This window comes from Bufo bufo, chromosome 2, assembly GCF_905171765.1.
Source record: "Bufo bufo chromosome 2, aBufBuf1.1, whole genome shotgun sequence".
Classification (NCBI taxonomy): domain Eukaryota; kingdom Metazoa; phylum Chordata; class Amphibia; order Anura; family Bufonidae; genus Bufo; species Bufo bufo.
This window is the reverse complement of record NC_053390.1, coordinates 292,509,773-292,529,915: the sequence shown is the minus strand read 5'-3', so window position 1 is coordinate 292,529,915 and position 20,143 is coordinate 292,509,773. Positions and strand designations below refer to the sequence as shown.

At 43.2% G+C, this 20,143-nt stretch overlaps 1 long non-coding RNA gene across 1 annotated transcript; it reads left to right on the top strand.

Annotated features, from left to right (window-relative positions):
• Window positions 1-2,189: 2,189 nt before the first annotated feature.
• On the top strand, window positions 2,190-7,655 carry LOC120991465. Its single transcript, XR_005776681.1, has 3 exons — window positions 2,190-2,288; window positions 7,287-7,431; window positions 7,591-7,655. It is a non-coding gene; the product is annotated as an uncharacterized LOC120991465 (long non-coding RNA).
• The last annotated feature ends 12,488 nt before the right edge of the window (window positions 7,656-20,143 follow it).

The following is a 20,143-nucleotide window of genomic DNA, read 5'->3' as shown; positions in this document are numbered from 1 at the left end:
GGAGCAACATTTTTGGGGGGCAGTTACATTTTCTTATAGGAAGTATAGCTTATTATTCTAAATTATATATATTTTCTTTACTATAGCTATCTTTGTCTAGTTGTCAATGTGACAAATACTTTGGCAGTAGTAAAGTACTGATTTTGTTTATACTTCAAATGAGTTTATGGAAATGAGAACGATTTTCCCATGCCTAGATTCACCTTTAAAAAGGCGCTATTGCCATCTACTGGTCACAAACTGCAATTACAAGTTGTTGACAACAGGTGGAAAGTGTTTTGCAAGACAGAAATGTATTTGTATTCCAGGGGTAGATCACCCTGTACGCGGTCAGCTTTTGATAAGGTTTTCATATGCAGTTTTGAAGCTAAATCCTGGTGTGGATTAAAAAAAGAGATCTGTCCTTTATACTATCTCTCCCTTTACAATCTATATATGGTTTTAGTTTCAAAACTGCATCAGAAAATGAAATCAAAACCTGACCATGTACAGGCAGCCTTACACAAGATCGGGATCACTTCCTAAGGAGGTGTTCTTCAGGGTACATAAATTACTTTAAAACCTTTAAAAAGGAGTATGAATAATTAAAGGGTTAACTTTCACACTGTGGATATCTAGCACTCCTTAAATGTTTAAGAAATAGACCATTTATAAAGGTCAAGGCTGACTCTCCCAGAGCTAAGTCAGTTTGTGTCCTTTCAAAATCACCCACCTTTGGATCCCAGGCCATCAATTAGCCGTTAATGAGCATTCTGTTGCTAGCTATTTGGCAAGGAAAACAATAGACTACAGAGCCAAAACGGTGGGGGGGTTGTGGGACAGTGATCTTTCCCCAGTTTAGAAATCAGAGATCTCTTGGCGGGGATAACTCCGTAAACAGTTTAATCTAAATCTGACAGGAGTGAAAAGGGGAGTTATTGCCCAAAAGGCAAAACATATTTAAATGTATCCTCTGCTCCCACTACAATACAGATCTGGGCAAAAACATTCAAGCTCCTGAGCAAGGCTTTCAGATTTCCTGTATTTATATTTCTTAATTTTAGACCTTTGCTGGTCAAGTAGCAGCTGACCTAGAGCACTGACATAAAGTCTTCCATTCTGCTGCAGTCCCGCAGTTTCCATCCTGGAGTTAACATTTGTGTTACGTGGATAATCTTCTTGGCAGCCATCAGTAGAAGATTAAATATGAAGCATTTGTTAATCTGGAAACTGTTGTGGTGTAACAATATGAAAGCAGGTCTTGTGAGATTTGGCATGTTCTTATATGAGGATTATCTCCCATCAGTATGGCACCACATGGCTACACAACCACAATACATAAAGCATCATTTCTTGCTTTATGAACTGCAGGTGCTAAAGTAAAAAGGATCTACAAGTCCACATCCCGTATGACTAACTCTATGCTATGCCATTTCTCTATTATATTTAAAAGGGGTTGTATCACTTCAGCAAGTGGCATTTATTTATGTAGAGAAAGTAAATACAAGGCACTTACTAATGTATTGTTATTATCCATATTGCCTCCTTTGCTGGCTGGATTCATTTTCCATCACATTATACACTGCTCATATTTAGGGGTTATGTCCACCCTGTAATCCAGCAGCAGTGGTCGTGCTTGAGCACTATAGGAAAAAGTGCCACCTAAAATATATGCTGCAGTGGTGGCCGTAACATCCGAAAACGAGCAGTGTATAATGTGATGGAAAAAAGTGCCTTGTATTAACTTTCTCTACATGATAAATTACATTTGCTGACGTGAGACAACCCCTTTAACTAATATGTATCACTATTTCTAGTTTTACAGACTGAAACTGCAAAATCCCTTTTGTCCAGAAATGCACACTAATGATTGATTTATGAACGTAAAAAACACACTACTGTGACGCTACTAGAAACGAGCCAGGTCCTTTGTAATGTTTAAAGTGAAACCCCAGGCAGATTTCCATAAATAGTAAAAACAAATGCCTTCTTACCATAGAAAACAAATGACCAACCAAATATTAGAAATGTGAATGTTTAACCTACCATTATGATTTAATAACTTCAACATTTGTGTCATGTGATGACTTCTGTCCATTCTAAAGTGGCTGTGGGATAAAGGATACCTCTCAGAGAGTAAATAATTTACAGAATCAGGCATTTTGACTTAAAACAAGTACATGAAAAAAAGGATTCAACATCTGAGTCTCTACAGAGAAATCACTGAATTAGGAGTAAAGATGTATAATGCATAAGTTTGACAATTTCTCCCCTTCCTCTTAAAGGCATAATCCAGAAAATACAGAATTGTCACGGCGCGGTCTAGGAGGCGGGCCTGTCCGGAGAGCGCACGCATCATCAGCGCGTCTAGCGTCGCCCACGCTACTGATAATACTATGCACGCCCCCCGCGCGTCTATGCGCATTAATGAGAATGGTTTTAGGGCTGAGCGCCGAGCTGATCACTCGGCGCTCGGCTGTGTAGTCTGTGTGGAGTAATGTGACGCTGGCCACGTCACATGACCCCTCTGGCTCCCTATTTAAACAGGCAGTCTACTGGCCACAGATTGCCTGTTATTTAGGTTCCACCTGCGACTTTGTCTTTCCTGGCGTACTGACCTCCTGCTGAATTCCTGACGATCCTCTGCCTGCTCCTTGTGTACTTTGCTGCTCTCCTGGTATTCTGACCCTGGCTTCCTCCTGACGATCCTCTGCTGACTCCTTTGGTACTTCACGACTCTCCTGGTATTTATGACCCCGGCTTCTCCTGACTATTCTCTGCTTGCTCCATTTGTACTTTGTAGCTTTCCTGGTATAGACTCGGTCCGTTCACATTCTGTTGTTTGTCTGGTCTGTCCTCCCTGCACTTATTCCAAGCTAGGGATTGCCGTCCAGTTGTCCCCTGTCATTAGGACTCGCGAGGCAAGTAGGCAGGGCCAGGGGTGAGGGTGGAGCGCAGTGGTCACTTCCCTCCCCCCTGTGTGTGTGTACGCGACCGTTACAGAATAACAGTCCTACTGAAACCACTGTACCATGAATCCTCTAGTGTGTTCCCTCAGGGAGGAACGAGCCAGCTCTTAAGTGTCAATTCAGGTCAGGCCTATCTGATAATCTTAAAGACCTACTAGTGAGTTATCAGCTCCCAGAGACTCTTGAGGAGAGTGAGAGAAAGACGACAGGAACTACAGTTCTCTTCTCAGGTGCTGGTCCAGTCTGAGGTTTGTACCAGGAGTGGTGTTGAGGTCTCCTCAGAAGAACCTATGCAAATTGGCATGACCAGAGCGGATCATCGCCGCAGACGTGGGATCTGTTTCTACTGCGGAGATCCTGACCATTGGATCAATCAGTGTCCAAAGAGGATCCTTTCTGATAAGGCTTCCAAGAGAAGACCACCAAGGGACCAGGTACTCCCTGTTATTACTAAGAGTAAGCTTTTAGTTCCTTTAACCATTTCTCTGGGTTCTAATAAGTGGTCGGGTCAGGCCTTTATAGATTCGGGCTCAGCGGCCAGCTTTATTGACCATGGGTATGCTACTAGACAGGGTATTACAATTTTTGTTTTACCTACGCCCATCCATATCATGGCCATCGACTCCACTCCCCTGGTAGGGGGTACTGTGAGGTCATGTACCTCAGAGATTTCCTTAGCTGTGGGAGTGTGGCACTTAGAGAAATGTTCCCTGTTAGTCCTGGAGAACTTACCTGTCGAGGTGGTATTGGGGATGCCGTGGCTCCAATTACACAATCCTACGATTGATTGGACCAGAGGTGAACTGGTGAGTTGGGGATCTGAGTGCAGCTTTTGTTTGTCTAGAAAACGGGTTGGGTTCTCTGTGGAGTCTGAGGTATTACCCGCAGTCATAAAGGAGTATGCTGATGTGTTGTCGTCATCGTCCCCGGAGGCTCTTCCTCCCCATAGACCTTATGATTGCTCCATAGTCCTGGAGAAGGGGGCAAGGTTTCCTAAGGGGCGTATTTACAATCTTTCCAAACCTGAACGTGAGGCCATGGAAGATTACATTAAGGAGAGTCTCATTAAGGGGCACATTAGACCCTCGGTTTCTCCTATGGGGGCGGGATTTTTCTTTGTTAAGAAGAAGGATGGTGGTTTTAAACCCTGTATAGATTACCGGAAATTACATAAGATCACTATCCGGAATACTTACTCCCTCCCATAGATTCCGGATTTATTTAACCAGGTATTAGGGACGGCCTGGTTTTCTAAGATTGATTTAAGAGGAGCATACAATTTAATCCGAATCAAGGAGGGGGACGAGTGGAAGACAGCGTTCAATACCCCGGCTGGTCACTTTTGAATATCTCGTTATGCCTTTTGGACTCAGCAATGCCCCGGCTGTGTTCCAAAATTTCATGAACGATATTCTTAGGGAGTTCTTAGGAAAATTTGTTATTGTATATCTTGACGACATTTTGATATTTTCCCCTGATTTGAAGAGTCACGTGTTTCATGTTAGACAGGTGTTGGAGGTGTTGAGAGAGAACCAATTATCTGCTAAACAGGAAAAATGTGTCTTTGGGGTGCAGGAGATTATATTTCTCGGACATGTTCTGACTCCCCACGCCATAAAGATGGATCCTAGCAAGGTTTTAGCGATTAAGGGATGGGTAAGACAATCATCCTTAAAGGCCTTACAACGTTTCCTTGGTTTCGCTAAATACTACCGTAAGTTCATAAAGAATTTCTCGGTAATCGCTAGACCACTGACCGACCTCACTAAGAAAGGGGCGGATCTGGAATGATTGGTCTACTGAGGCCCTAGATTCATTTGAAACCCTAAAGGAGGCTTTCAGTAGCGCTCCCGTTCTAACCCAGCCAGATCAGGAAAATACTTTTATCGTGGAGGTGGATGCTTCTGGGGACGGGACAGGAGCAGTCCTCTCGCAAGGTCCTGCTACCCTCACTAACCTGATACCTTGTGCCTTTTTTTCCCAGAAAGTTTTCCCCCTCTGAGAGAAATTATGACATAGGAAATCGGGAGTTACTGGCCATTAAGTGGGCATTTGAAGAATGGAGACATTTTCTTGAGGGGGCAAAACATTGTGTTACTGTTGTTACCGATCATAAGAACCTAATGTTTCTCGAGTCGGCTAAAAGGTTTAATCCCCGTCAGGCTAGATGGGCATTGTTTTTTACTCGCTTTAATTTTTGCATCACTTTCAGACCAGGAAGTAGAAACGTGAAGGCCGACGCACTCTCTCTGAGTTTCTGTGCATACCAGCCTACAGAGACTCCACCTGAAACCATTTTACCAGCTAAGGTCTTCCTAGCAGCCTTGTCTCAGGACATCACGACTCTCATCAAGGCTGAACAACACCTAGCTCCGTCGTCCACTCCTACAGATAAGTTGTTTGTTCCCGTACAGCTTCGGCTCCAACTGCTGGGTGAGTGTCATGACTCTGTTTTTTGTAGACATCCGGGCATTGAGGGCACTAAAGAGCTGGTTTCCAGATCATTCTGGTGGCCTACTTTAACTAGAGACGTCAAGTCTTATGTGTTGGCCTGCGAGGTTTGTGCGAGGTCTAAGACCCCTAGGACTCGCCCGGCTGGGGACCTACGACCCTTACCCATTCCCAGTAGACCCTGGACTCATATCTTGATGGATTTTATCACTGATCTGCCACCTGCGGAGGGTAAGACTGTGGTTTGGGTAGTGGTTGATAGATTCAGCAAGATGGCTCACTTTATTCCCCTGCCTAAACTCCTGAGTGCGAAGACCCTAGCATCTTTGTTTCTGGAACAAATTGTACGTTTACATGGCATTCCAGAAAATATTGTATCTGACAGGGGTGTGCAGTTTGTGTCAAAGTTTTGGAGGGCCTTCTGTCTGAGATGCCAAATTTCTCTGTCCTTTTCATCTGCTTATCACCCTGAAAGTAATGGACAGACTGAGCGCCTCAATTAGTCGGTGGAACAATTTCTCAGGGCATATGTTGCAGATGATCAACAGTTGTGGGTGAAATACCTTCCGTTAGCCGAGTTTGCTCTGAATAGCCGTGTTAATTCCTCTGCTGGGGTCTCTCCTTTTTTTTGTAACTATGGCTTTCATCCTCATTTTCTTTCTGGGTCATCCGTCTCCTTGTGTAATCCTGAGGCGGATGAGATCTCCTCAAAACTGTGCACAGTATGGGCTCGGGTTCAATCGAACCTGGAAAAAGCTCAAAATACTCAAAGAGTCCAGGCCAATAGGAAACGTTCCACGGGGGTGTACTTTCAGGTGGGGGATAAGGTGTGGTTGTCCTCTAAAAATCTTTCACTCAAAGTTGCTTCAAAAAAGTTTGCTCCTCGCTTTATAGGGCCATACGAAATCATAGAGGTGATTAATCCTGTATCATTTAGGTTAGAATTGCCCGACTCATTCCACATTCACGATGTATTTCAAGTCCCTACTAAAAAAATACATCCAACCTGTTGTACCGTCACAAGCCGCGCCTCTGCCTGTTCTGGTTAAGGATTCTGTGGAGTATGTGGTATCTAAAATTGTAGATGTCAGGAGAGTGCATAATTCCTTGCAGTATCTGGTACACTGGAAGGGCTATGGACCCGAGGAAAGGTCTTGGGTACCAGCTAGGGAGGTTCATGCCCCTAGACTGGTTAAGAAATTTCATGAGGATCATCCCAAGAAGCTGTCACCTGAGTCCTTGGGTCCAGTGGCCCCACGTAAAAGGGGGGGTACTGTCATGGCGCGGTCTAGGAGGCGAGCACGTCCAGCGCGCACGCATCATCAGCGCGTCCAGCGTTGCCCGCGCTACTGATAATACTATGCACGCCCCCCGCGCGTCTATGTGCATTCATGAGAATGGTTTTAGGGCTGAGTGCCAAGCTGATCACTCGGCGCTCGGCTATGTAGTCTGTGTGGAGTCATGTGACGCTGGCCATGTCACATGACCCCTCTGGCTCCCTATTTAAACAGGCAGTCTGCTGGCCACAGATTGCCTGTTATTTAGGTTCCACCTGCGACTTTATCTTTCCTGGCGTATTGACCTCCTGCTGAATTCCTGACGATCCTCTGCTGACTCCTTTGGTACTTCACGATTCTCCCCGGCTTCCTCTGACTATTCTCTGCTTGCTCCATTTGTACTTCGTAGCTTTCCTGGTATAGACTCGGTCCGTTCACATTCTGTTATTTGTCTGGTCTGTCCTCTCTGCACTTATTCCAAGCTAGGGATTGCCATCCAGTTGTCCCCTGTCATTAGGACTCGTGAGGCAAGTAGGCAGGGCCAGGGGTGAGGGTGGAGCGCAGTGGTCACTTCCCTCCCCCCTGTGTGTGTGTACGCGACCGTTACAAGAATGCTCCAATAAGTACAGCCCCCATGTCCTACATAATCTCCTCTTCTCATTTCTGTCCCCTGTACCATTTTAATTAGCCTCTCTCTACATAGCCTCCCTTGGCCCCAATTAAAACAATCATAATGCAGCATAAGTGCAGTGCCTGTTACAGGACTACGCATCTTTCCCTAGACAGGGCTTTATTCACCAATTACAGAAAATATATCTTCTTCCCCCTCAACCAGTGTTGCTAGCATTAGATTAAACACAGGTAGACATGCAAGCTGACCCTCCTACAGTCTGAGAAGCTACAGCATAAAAAAGAACTAAAAAAACAAACAGGTTTATCAGAGCATATTGATGAACTTTGAACATTGTGCCCAGAATTATTCTTTAAAGGGAACCTGTCACCGGGATTTTGGGTATAGAGCTGAGGACATGGGTTGCTAGATGGCCACTAGCACATCCGCAATACCCAGTCCCCATAGCTCTGTGTGCTTTTATTGTGTATAAAAACCGATTTGATACATATGCAAATTAACCTGAAATGAGTCAGTGCTTGAAAATATGACTCTTCTCTGGTCACACAAGTAAGATATGACTATTTTATGTTAATTTGCATATGTATCAAATCGTTTACACAATAAAAGCACACAGAGCTATGTGGATTGGGGATTGCGGATGTGTTAGCGGCCATCTAGCAACCCATGTCCTCAGCTCTATACCCAAAATCCCGGTGACAGGTTCCCTTTAACTATATAGTGCATTTACACAGAGATTATTAGTAATGCCAAGTGACCAAACACACCAATATACTATACATAATGTAAATATACAATGATGCCATGCCAACAAATTGTTTTCTAATTTGTGAAATTGATCATTTATACATTATAAAAAGGAGCAGCCTCCAATGTTTACAGTGTATTTATTAAATTATTGTGTGTTTATTACAGTTATTGTGTATTGTTACCTTTCCTTCGCAGGTGCTGTGCTTTATTTCGTCTGCAAATAGTCCAGACATAACATAAGCTGGAAAAAGTAGTATACAATATCCCAACTGAAAAACTCTAAGAGATTCCAGATAAACTGCAAAAGTAATAGTAATAAATATGATTATTATGCTATAAAATATAAGTTCCATAATCAAACAAGCAGAGTAAATACGAAAGAAAGAAAAAAAGAAAGACAAGAATAACAATATAAAATTGTTATAACATCAACTATAAGTTCTATAAAATAATCAAATAAGCTCAGTAAACAAAATGTGATAGGAAGGAATTAAGGAAGAAAGAAAGAAAACATACAAGATAAGACACACAAGACAAAACATAAAAGAGGGTAATAGGGAGAAAGCACTATCTGCGTAAGATCCCTTTGTCCTGAAAAAGCCCCTCTATAGTGTTAGAAACTAATTCTGGGTCTTCAATTACCATCTGAGGTTCTGTGTGTTTAGCTGTTCACTGGTGGTTTTGTTACATGTGTTTTTGCAGTTGGGCATCAGGGCTGCACTGGTTCTGGTCATGGGAGTGGATGCTGAAGCAATGCGCCACACGGGCTACATTCATGTTGTCAGTAGTGTTGAGCGAGCATTCTCGGCCGAATACCAGTTCGGCTCAAGCATCGCTATGCTCAGCACATGGCGGTACTCGGCCGAGTACCGCATGTGCTCGAGCGCAATGCTCGAGTCTCCTCCCGGCATGTTTCACTGCTTCTAAGCAGCCATTCGGCTCATTCGAAGTCAGGGAGAGCTGAGCATAGGAAGAGACAGACAGTGTAGGGAGTGTAATTGAATATTATTTCTGTACAAAAATGTTTCAGAGACCCAAAAGTCCTTGTAAGGACTATTGTGTGTGACAGTGGCAATATACAGTGGGATGCGAAAGTTTGGGCAACCTTGTTAATCGGTCAAAATAACATAACAAAAACAATTGCTATCCTGTGTAGGATGTCCATTGTGGTACTTGTGGTCCGCTGCAGGCATCCTCCATTGTATGCATTTTTTCTGCGGATTGCCATTAGCAACGGGCCACAAGTGCAGGATCTGCCGCCCCGGTATAGATGCACCACTGCATATGGGGTTGAGCACTTCCTGCTTTTTAATACCACGCCAATTTGTAGTTTGTATTTTGAATTTTTGGAGGTGTAGAAACTCCTAGTCTGAATGTGCCTTCATTTCCATCCACAGGCAGCATTCTGGTGCACATGTGAGGCCCGGACTATATCAGCCAGTCTTGGGTGGGGCTCAGAGCTCTCTGCCTCCTCCCATTGTATGCATGGTCACATGCTGGAGGTTACTGGGAGATTGCTTTGAGTCGGACCTTGCGCACCTGTAATTCGCCCACTGGCTCCTGGTATTGCCCATACGGCCCAGGTAGGTTTAGCGTTAGGTTCCCGAGCTACTTGAGAAACCTTGGTGCGGTGCTCGGGCTCAGACATGTCCTCCAAGCAGGATATGTTGGCTAATTCTCAATTTTACACCAGTACGAGGGTTAGTAAGACCGCAGAGTGCACCTGTATTTGTTTTTGTTATGTTATTTTGACTGCTTATCACATCCACACAATTGCTATCCTGTGTAGGATGTCCATTGTGGTACTTGTGGTCCGCTGCAGGCATCCTCCATTGTATGCATTTTTGCTGGGGATTGGCATTAGCAACGGGCCACAAGTGCAGGATCTGCCCCCCCCCCCTCCCCCCCCGGTATAGATGCACCACTGCATATGGGGTTGAGCACTTCCTGCTTTTTAATACCACGCCAATTTGTAGTTTGTATTTTCAACCTTGTTAATCGTCATGATTTTCCTGTATAAATCGTTAGTTGTTACGATAAAAAATGTCAGTTAAATATATCATATAGGAGACACACACAGTCATATTTGAGAAGTGAAATGAAGTTTATTGGATTCACAGAAAGTGTGCTATAATTGTTTAAACAAAATTAGGCAGGTGCATACATTTGGGCACTGTTGTCATTTTATTGATTCCAAAACCTTTAGCACTAATTATTGGAACTCAAATTGGCTTGGTAAGCTCAGTGACCCCTGACCTACATACACAGGTGAATCCAATTATGAGAAAGGGGGTCAATTGTAAGTTTCCCTCCTTTTTTATTTTCTCTGAAGAGTAGCAACATGGGGGTCTCAAAACAACTCTCAAATGACCTGAAGACAAAGATTGTTCACCATCATGGTTTAGGGGAAGGATACAGAAAGCGGTCTCAGAGATTTCAGCTGTCTGTGTCCACAGTTAGGAACATATTGAGGAAATGGAGGACCACAGGCTCAGTTCAAGTTAAGGCTCGAAGTGGCAGACCAAGAAAAATCTCGGATAGACAGAAGCGACGAATGGTGAGAACAGTCAGAGTCAACCCACAAACCAGCACCAAAGACCTACAACATCATCTTGCTGCAGATGGAGTCACTGTGCATCGTTCAACCATTCGGCGCACTTTACACAAGGAGATGCTGTATGCGAGAGTGATGCAGAAGAAGCCTTTTCTCCGCCCACAGCACAAAAAGTGCCGCTTGAGGTGGGCTAAAGCACATTTGGACAAGCCAGCTTCATTTTGGAATAAGGTGCTGTGGACTGATGAAACTAAAATTGAGTTATTTGGCCATAACAAGGGGCGTTATGCATGGATGAAAAAGAACACAGCATTCCAAGAAAAACAGCTGCTACCTACAGTAAAATATGGTGGTGGTTCCATCATGCTGTGGGGCTGTGTGGCCAGTGCAGAGACTGGGAATCTTGTCAAAGTTGAGGGACGCATGGATTCCACTCAGTATCAGCAGATTCTGGAGACCAATGTCCAGGAATCAGTGACAAAGCTTAAGCTGAGCCGGGGCTGGATCTTTCAACAAGACAACGACCCTAAACACTGCTCAAAATCCACTAAGGCATTTATGCAGAGGAACAAGTACAACGTTCTGGAATGGCCATCTCAGTCCCCAGACCTGAATATAATTGAAAATCTGTGGTGTGACTTAAAGAGAGCTGTCCATGCTCGGAAGCCATCAAACCTGAATGAACTAAAGATGTTTTGTAAAGAGGAATGGTCCAAAATACCTTCAACCAGAATCCAGACTCTCATTGGAACCTACAGGAAGCGTTTAGAGGCTGTAATTTCTGCAAAAGGAGGATCTACTAAATATTGATTTCATTTATTTTTTGTGGTGCCCAAATTTATGCACCTGCCTAATTTTGTTTAATCAATTATAGCACACTTTCTGTAAATCCAATAAACTTCATTTCACTTCTCAAATATCACTGTGTGTGTCTCCTATATGATATATTTAACTGGCATTTTTTATGGTAACAACCAACGATTTATACAGGAAAATCATGACGATTAACAAGGTTGCCCAAACTTTCGCATCCCACTGTATTTTTGTAGTGCAACCTGCGCTAAAATGCTCAGTGTTAGGGAGAGCTGTGCATAGGAAGGGACAGACAGTGTGGGGAGTGTAATTGGAAGATTTTTATACCAAAAACTTTTCAGTGACCCAAAAGTCCTTTTAAGGACTATTGTGTGTGACAGCAGCAATATATATTTTTAGGGCATCCTGCGCAAAATACAGTGTAATAGGCCGCTGCGAACAGTTAAATTATCCACGCCACATCTCCTGTGTAAAGTGTGCGCATCCCTAAAATTTCAGTGACATCCAGTGCACTTTTTCTGTAGACGGTGTCCGCTGCGGACTGTTAATTATCTGCATCACATCTCCTGTTAAAAGTGTGCGCATCCCTAAAATATCAGTGACATCCAGTGCACTTTTTCCGTAGACGGTATCCACTGCGGACTGTTAAATTATCTGCGCCACATCTCCTGTGTAAAGTGTGAGCATCCCTAAAATATCAGTGACATCTAGTGCATTTTTTCCGTAGACGGTGTCCGCTGCGGACAGTTAAATTATTTGCGCCACATCTCCTGTTTAAAGTGTGCACATCCCTAAAATATCAGTGACATCCAGTGCAGTTTTTCCATAGACAGTGTCTGCTGCAGACTGTTAAATTATCTCCGCCACATCTCCTGTTTAAAGTGTGCGCATCCCTAAAATATCAGTGACATCCAGTGCAGTTTTTCCGTAGACGGTGTCCGCTGTGGACAGTTAAATTATCCGCGCCACATCTCCTGTTTAAAGTGTGCGCATCCCTAAAATATCAGTGACATCCAGTGCAGTTTTTCCGTAGACAGTGTCCCCTGCGGACAGTTAAATTATCCGTGCCACATCTCCTGTCTAAAGTGTGCGCATCCCTAAAATATCAGTGACATCCAGTGCAGTTTTTCTGTAGACGGTGTCTGCTGTGGACTGTTAAATTATCCGCGCCACATCTCCTGTTTAAAGTGTGCGCATCCCTAAAATATCAGTGACATCCAGCGCAGTTTTTCCCTAGACGGTGTCTGCTTCTGACAGTGACCTTACCAGGCCCACATCTGCCGTGTAACGTGTCCTCTTCTGACAGTCGGGAGTGGGTAATTTGCGCGCCCCCCACTTGCCTTCCTTGGATGTGGTAGCTGTTTCTCAGGCTCCCTCTCCGGAATCAAACACTGATTCCCCGTTACCCGTGGTCACCATGTTAGGTGCATAAAAGAACATCGAAAGTTGATAGGGCAGACATCCAAATGGATCATCGACGTCACGGGGACGTGCGATCAGGCAGAAGTTATCTAGAGTCAACAAAGCGGCAGCAGGCCCTCGCCCATAAAGTTTGCGATGGTCAGCTCACCTGCAGGCTCTCAACCATAATTTTTTCAATGGTCAGCTAAGCAGCAATGTTGTAGAAAACTGCGGCACTCCAATGATGTAGAAATACTTCACATTTTATTCACACCGAATATTCGGTGTGAATAAAATGTGAAGTATTTCTACATCATTGGAGTGCCGCGGTTTTCTACAACATTGCAATTATTTGAGGAGACCTAGAGGCCAGGTCTCAATACTGTGGGCACCGCCACCAAACGGAATAGCTGAAAGGACTCAGTGAGTAGTGCTGTCTTATTTATTTTGATTATATTTCTTCAGCTAAGCAGCAGGCACTCTCCCATAAAAGTCTGGTCAACACAATCCTCACTGCGGGGGTACATAACTAATTAGCACGGAGGAGTCTCGTTGGTTATCGGAATTAACCATACAAATCGCTCCACCAACTCAGAATGGCCATGCACCACCATCCACAGAATCGAGAAAGAGCTATCAATGTGTCAATCTTTTCCATGTCTGGGCCGGGTGAGGTTTGCCGTGTTGATTCAAATTATGCTGCAGGCTCCACTACTGGTGGTGCCCTTCTGTCAATTAGTTTAAGTTTCAGCTTTGCAACCATACTCCCCCCAGAACCCAAAGACTTTGGTTTCCCGGAAGCTGCTCAGCGGGTCATGGGAAAAAACGCCGCCGGAATCGCCCTGTCGAATCGTCTTCGAACCTCCGACTTTCGTTGTTGATTAATGAAAACATTCTTGGCAAATGCTTTCACTGTGGTTCGTCTTGCGCCGGTCCACGAATTTCACCTCTAGCGGCACAAAACGGATGCCACCGGCCATCCCTCTTGATCATCGCCCCAGTTCTGAAATTCAGCAAAATTTTTGGCTGAACTTGCACTTTATATACAAGTAAATATACAGGAAAGAATATTTCCTAACAATTTTTCCTCTAAAATTGATTTCATTATCGGTTTTGTGCGTATTATTGTCAGTCTGTAAAAGTGCCTTACTAATTGAATAACATCATTCCCAGCAGCAACCTGGGAGTCCAAGATGCATCCAGACATCCTCCCCATGCTGTTCCCGAACCATTTCGGTGGTGTTTTCATCAATTGCTGACCTTTTCCTATGAACCAGGCACCCTCCCCTCTTCAAAGCAGGGGGTGCCTGGTTTAATACTCGGTTTCTCCCATTGACTTCCATTATACTCGGGTGCTCGGTCGAGCACCCGAACATCCCAATGTGTTCGGCCCGAGCCCCAGAGCACCACGGTGCTCGATCAACACTAATTGCCAGATATATGGGGCTGCTTTGCATGCCTCTTGGTGTGTGTGTACTGACTGGCCTCTTTGTAGGCCAGTGACATTACATTCATTGGTCACATGGCCTAGTTGCAGCTCATATCCTTTCAAGTGAATAGGCCTGGGCTGCAATACCAAGCACAGCCGCTATACAATGAATGGTTCTGTGTTTGGTATACTCTAAAAACCACTGCATCCCTTCAAACAGATGATCCCAAGGATAGGTCATCAATATATAGCTCCCAGAAAACCCCTTTAAAAATGCTGTTCATACCCAGTGGCCTGTGGAGATATTATTAGATCAATAATAATAATAATACACATTGCTCTGTACAGAATTACATATAATGCTATAATACATTGGCGTATCATGAAAACAGATAATTGGCAAACTTGGGCAACCACTATAAATGGCCTAAAATAACACATGAATGCCACCGGAATACTCACCCATTTCTGCTTTGCTTCTTCCTGCGCCGTACTCTGGTCCTCACTGCCACTCTTTGTTTTTCTGGCTACAGAAGTGACGTCCCATGCATGGCAGAGGCCAGCGACTGGCTGCAGCAGTCACTTATGCACAGAACATCACCACTGACATCTGTGGTGGTAGGACTGGAGCTCAGCGCTTGAAGAAACAGAGTATGAATTAATTTGTTATTTTAGGCCATTTACAGTGATTGCCCGAGTTTTTATATAACTCGGATACCCCCTTTAACCTAACATTTATTGCACCTTTAATAGAAAATATAAAAGACAATTCTACAATGCCTCTTCATTGTCCTAAAAGTGTCCATCCCCTGGAAGCTTAAAGTCTATGTACACCTTTGGGGCAATTTTCTTATTATTATTATTGCATTGTACTCCTTTTGAGCTAAAAATACTTTTTTTAATTGGTCTTTATTAAGAATATGTCAACCTTTTTTCTGTACAGAGAGGAGATGCTCTAGTAGCACTCTTTGAATTTTCTGTCTTTTCCGTCAGACCAAGAGCAGATGGATTCCTTATCTCTGCTTTATGACCTCCCAAACACTCATTATAGCTCAGTTCTTATCTTACTTATAAGAATGTGACTTAAATCAGTGTTTATGACCTGTTAGTAGTTTAGAGATAAGGTTTATTAGATGACCAACACAAAGTTAAAGGACTAGTCACACAGCAAGAAAAACAGTTAACCCTTTGTGACAGAACAGCTCAATATTTTAATAAAGGACAATTGAAAAATTTTTGCCAAAAATGAGTAACATTCAATCATTTTTTTTATTGCCTCTGAAGGTGTACATAGCCTTTATCTTGTTCTGTTAAATATCCCCTTTAAAAAAATGACAGACTCCCAAAGATTCAGACTCTAAACAGGGTTTGTGGAGGTTATATTTGAAGTTGTCTCACTCTATAAGCTAAGCCATCCTTTGTAAATGACAAAAAGTTAGAACACTGTTAGCTTCAACCAATTCATTTTGATTTATTATTTGATGCATTCTCCAGCAGATACATAAGATCTACTAGTTTTATTCTACTTTATTATTTATAACAAGCATATCACCTACATACAGAAAAGTATTTGCTCTGCATTTTGGTTTGTTTATGAGCAGGGTTGCACATCATTTCCACATTCTGAGATAGCCAAAGCACTGTGTGCCAACTGCCGGCAAACAGGTCATCTACAATGTGTCTGCAACAAGTTGAGAAATGTTATCTTTGCTGAAGGTTTAAAAGTAAGGGCTCATGCACGCCGTCATCGCTCGGCCGTTCCGTGCACTGGGGACCGCAAATTGCGGTCCCCAATGCACAGGCAACATCCATGAATCAACATCAAGCGAATGGGTCCGCATCCATGATGCGGTGAGCACACGGCCGGTGCCTGCACATTGTGGACCTGCTGTTTGCAGCCCGCAATATGGGCACAGGCGTGTACATGAGGCCTAAGGCTGAGTTCACACTTCAGTTATTTGGTCAGTTATTTCGATCAGTTATTGTGAGCCAAAACCAGTAGTGAAGCCTCCACAGATCTATGGTATAAGGTAAAGATCTACATCTGTTCTGTGTTTTTTGACCCGCATTTTCTTTTGGCTCACAATAACTGATGTAAATAACTGACCAAATAACTGAAGTGTGAATTCAGCCTTACATAGATGAACCAAAATTATGGGAACAACAAAGATGCCAAGGGAGCTGCAGAGAATATACAGTCAGGTCCATAAATATTGGGACATCGACACAATTCTAACATTTTTGGCTCTATACATAACCACAATGGATTTGAAATGAAACGAACAAGATGTGCTTTAACTGCAGACTGTCAGCTTTAATTTGAGGGTATGTACATCCAAATCAGGTGAACGGTGTAGAAATTACAACAGTTTGCATATGTGCCTCCCACTTGTTAAGGGACCAAAAGTAATGGGACAATTGGCTTCTCAGCTGTTCCATGGCCAGGTGTGTGTTATTCCCTCATTATCCCAATTACAATGAGCAGATAAAAGGTCCAGAGTTCATTTCAAGTGTGCTATTTGCATTTGGAATCTGTTGCTGTCAACTCTCAAGATGAGATCCAAAGAGCTGTTACTATCATTGAAGCAAGCCATCATTAGGCTGAAAAAACAAAACAAACCCATCAGAGAGATAGCAAAAACATTAGGCGTGGCCAAAACAACTGTTTGGAACATTCTTAAAAAGAAGGAACGCACCGGTGAGCTCAGCAACAGCAAAAGACCTGGAAGACCACGGAAAACAACTGTGGTGGATGACCAAAGAATTCTTTCCCTGGTGAAGAAAACACCCTTCACAACAGTTGGCCATATCAAGAACACTTTCCAGGAGATAGGTGTATGTGTGTCAAAGTCAACAATCAAGAGAAGACTTCACCAAAGTGAATACAGAGGGTTCACCACAAGATGTAAACCATTGGTGAGCCTCAAAAGCAGGAAAGCCAGATTAGAGTTTGCCAAACGACATCTAAAAAAGCCTTTACAGTTCTGGAACAACATCCTATGGACAGATGAGACCAAGATCAACTTGTACCAGAGTGATGGGAAGAGAAGAGTATGGAGAAGGAAAGGAACTGCTCATGATCCTAAGCATACCACCTCATCAGTGAAGCATGGTGGTGGTAATGTCATGGCGTGGGCATGTATGGCTGCCAATGGAACTGGTTCTCTTGTATTTATTGATGATGTGACTGTTGACAAAAGCAGCAGGATGAATTCTGAAGTGTTTCGGGCAATATTATCTGCTCATATTCAGCCAAATGCTTCAGAACTCATTGGACGGCGCTTCACAGTGCAGATGGACAATGACCCAAAGCATACTGCAAAAGAAACCAAAGAGTTTTTTAAGGGAAAGAAGTGGAATGTTATGCAATGGCCAAGTCAATCACCTGATCTGAATCCGATTGAGCATGCATTTCACTTGCTGAAAACAAAACTGAAGGGAAAATGCCTCAAGAACAAGCAGGAACTTAAGACAGTTGCAGTAGATGCCTGGCAGAGCATCACCAGGGATGAAACCCAACGTCTGGTGATGTCTATGCATTCCAGACTTCAGGCTGTAATTGACTGCAAAGGATTTGCAACCAAGTATTAAAAAGTGAAAGTTTGATTTATGATTATTATTACGTCCCATTACTATTGGTCCCTTAACAAGTGCGAGGCACATATGCAAACTGTTGTAATTCCTACACTGTTCACCTGATTTGGATGTAAATACCTTCAAATTAAAGCTGACCGCCTGCAGTTAAAGCACATCTTGTTCGTTTCATTTCAAATCCATTGTGGTGGTGTATAGGGCCAAAAATGTTAGAATTGTGTCTATGTCTCAATTTTTATGGACCTGGCAGTATGTTATAACTAAATGCTACTGGCACTGGTATAGTAAGCTCATTCCATGAGTGCTGGACCCTGGCACATACTGGCCATATATTAGTAAATCAGCCAAGCAGCCAGGGTTTAGTCATTATGTTTGTTTTGCGCTATTTTGCTGTGGCAGCCATTTTTATTGTAGCTCATCAATTAGAAGCTAGTTCAAAAGTGACAACCAATATGGCCATGCACCCTTCAGACCAAATATCTTCAGGCCTTACTTATAATCACTCTATTCAGTAACCTCTTAGATTCAGTAAGGGAGTTATAACATTTTATAAGAGGGCAATTGTTTTGTCACCTCAAGGAGAGTGACTTGATTTGGGTCTTAGGTACATAAAAGATCCTGTTCCAAAAACAGACACACAAAGGTAATGTGGGAGGCACATGTGGAAAAAGTCTTCAGGGGACCAGATGCAGACTGGAAGTTCAAATTAGCAGTGAGAATACGAGTGTATGAAATGAAAACTATAATAAATGAGACAATAACCACCATGAATGTACGCTCAAAAAGGCTTGTTTCCACCATTGAGGTGTCAGTGCATGCCAATGACACAATAGGAGGCATGTCACAAAAAAATGGCCAATGTCATTGGGTTCACAGTACGGTAGACTAAAAATGAAAATAGTGTTGCCCATGGAAAGCAAAATGCCACTAATCCATGTAGCAGCCAGCATCTTGCTACATGCAGAGTTGCTCATAATAGCGGGATGATGCAGAGGGTTACAAATGGCAACATAACATCATAAGCCATAACCGCAAGCAGGTAACACTCAACAGGACCCAGAAAAAGGGAAAAATACATTTGTGTTGCACATCGTATGAATGAGATGCGACTGTATCCTGAGAAGTAATCGTCAAGAAGTTTGGAAATAATTAGAGGCATAACATACTTCAATCAAGGAGAGGTTTTTCAGTAAGAAATACATTGGGGTGTGCAGATAAGGATCTGTGAGAAGCAAAATGAGGCCACTGCCTAAGGCCTCTTTCACACGAAGGATACGGATTGGCTCCGGATTCGTTCAGGGTGCGTTTAGTGAAACTCACACCATTTTGCAAGCAAGTTCAGTCAGTTTTGTCTGCAATTGCGTTCAGTTGTTCATTTTTTTCCGCGTGAGTTCAATGCGTTTTGATGAGTTTTTCACGCGCGGGATAAAAAACTGAAGGTTTACAAACAACATCTCCTAGCAACAATCAGTGAAAAACGCATTGCATCCGCAAGCAAGTGTGGATGCAATGCGTTTTTCACTAAAGCCCCATTCACTTCTATGGGGGCAGGGCTGCGTGAAATGAATAGGTCAGGGTTCAGTGGGGGTGCTATGTGTTCATTTCATGCATCGCACCCACGTAGAAAACTTGCTCATGTGAAAGGGGCCTAAGGCTTCTTTCACATCAACTGGTATTCGTTCCGGCAGGCTGTTCCTGCACACAATGTTTTTTGTCCAGCCAAATCCCATTAGAGTCAATGAGGCAGGCGGGCATTGTGGTAACACCTGACAGTGCCAGATCCAGAGTGGTCCAGCAGGCTGTTCTCTGCCGAAACAGCCTGCCAGAACTAATGCAGCCAGTGTAAAACTAGCCTAACAAAGTGATGAGATAGATCAGGAGGAAGATCATAGCTATAACAAGCTGGATTTTATACGAACTTGAGAATCCAAGGATTATAAACTTGGTAACAGCACTGATTTTGGATTCGACAGAATTTATGATATCTCATCTGAAACGAGAAAATGTAAAATAAGCAGCCTACTGTATATCCTATCAACATGACCTCGATGAGGTCTGACCTATGCAAAAGATCTTCTAATACAAGTGTTCAATGCAGGAAGAAGCATAAACAACATCAACCCACAAAGAAACCATAACTATTGACACATTAATACATTCAGTATATGAATTTATCCACGACCATAGGGCATGATCTTGAAACTAAATGATGTCAAAACTGCTAAAAGTGTGATTATTGTCCATAGCAACAAGATTACTTTTTTTAGTCTTCCCGTTGCAATTGAAAATCATTTT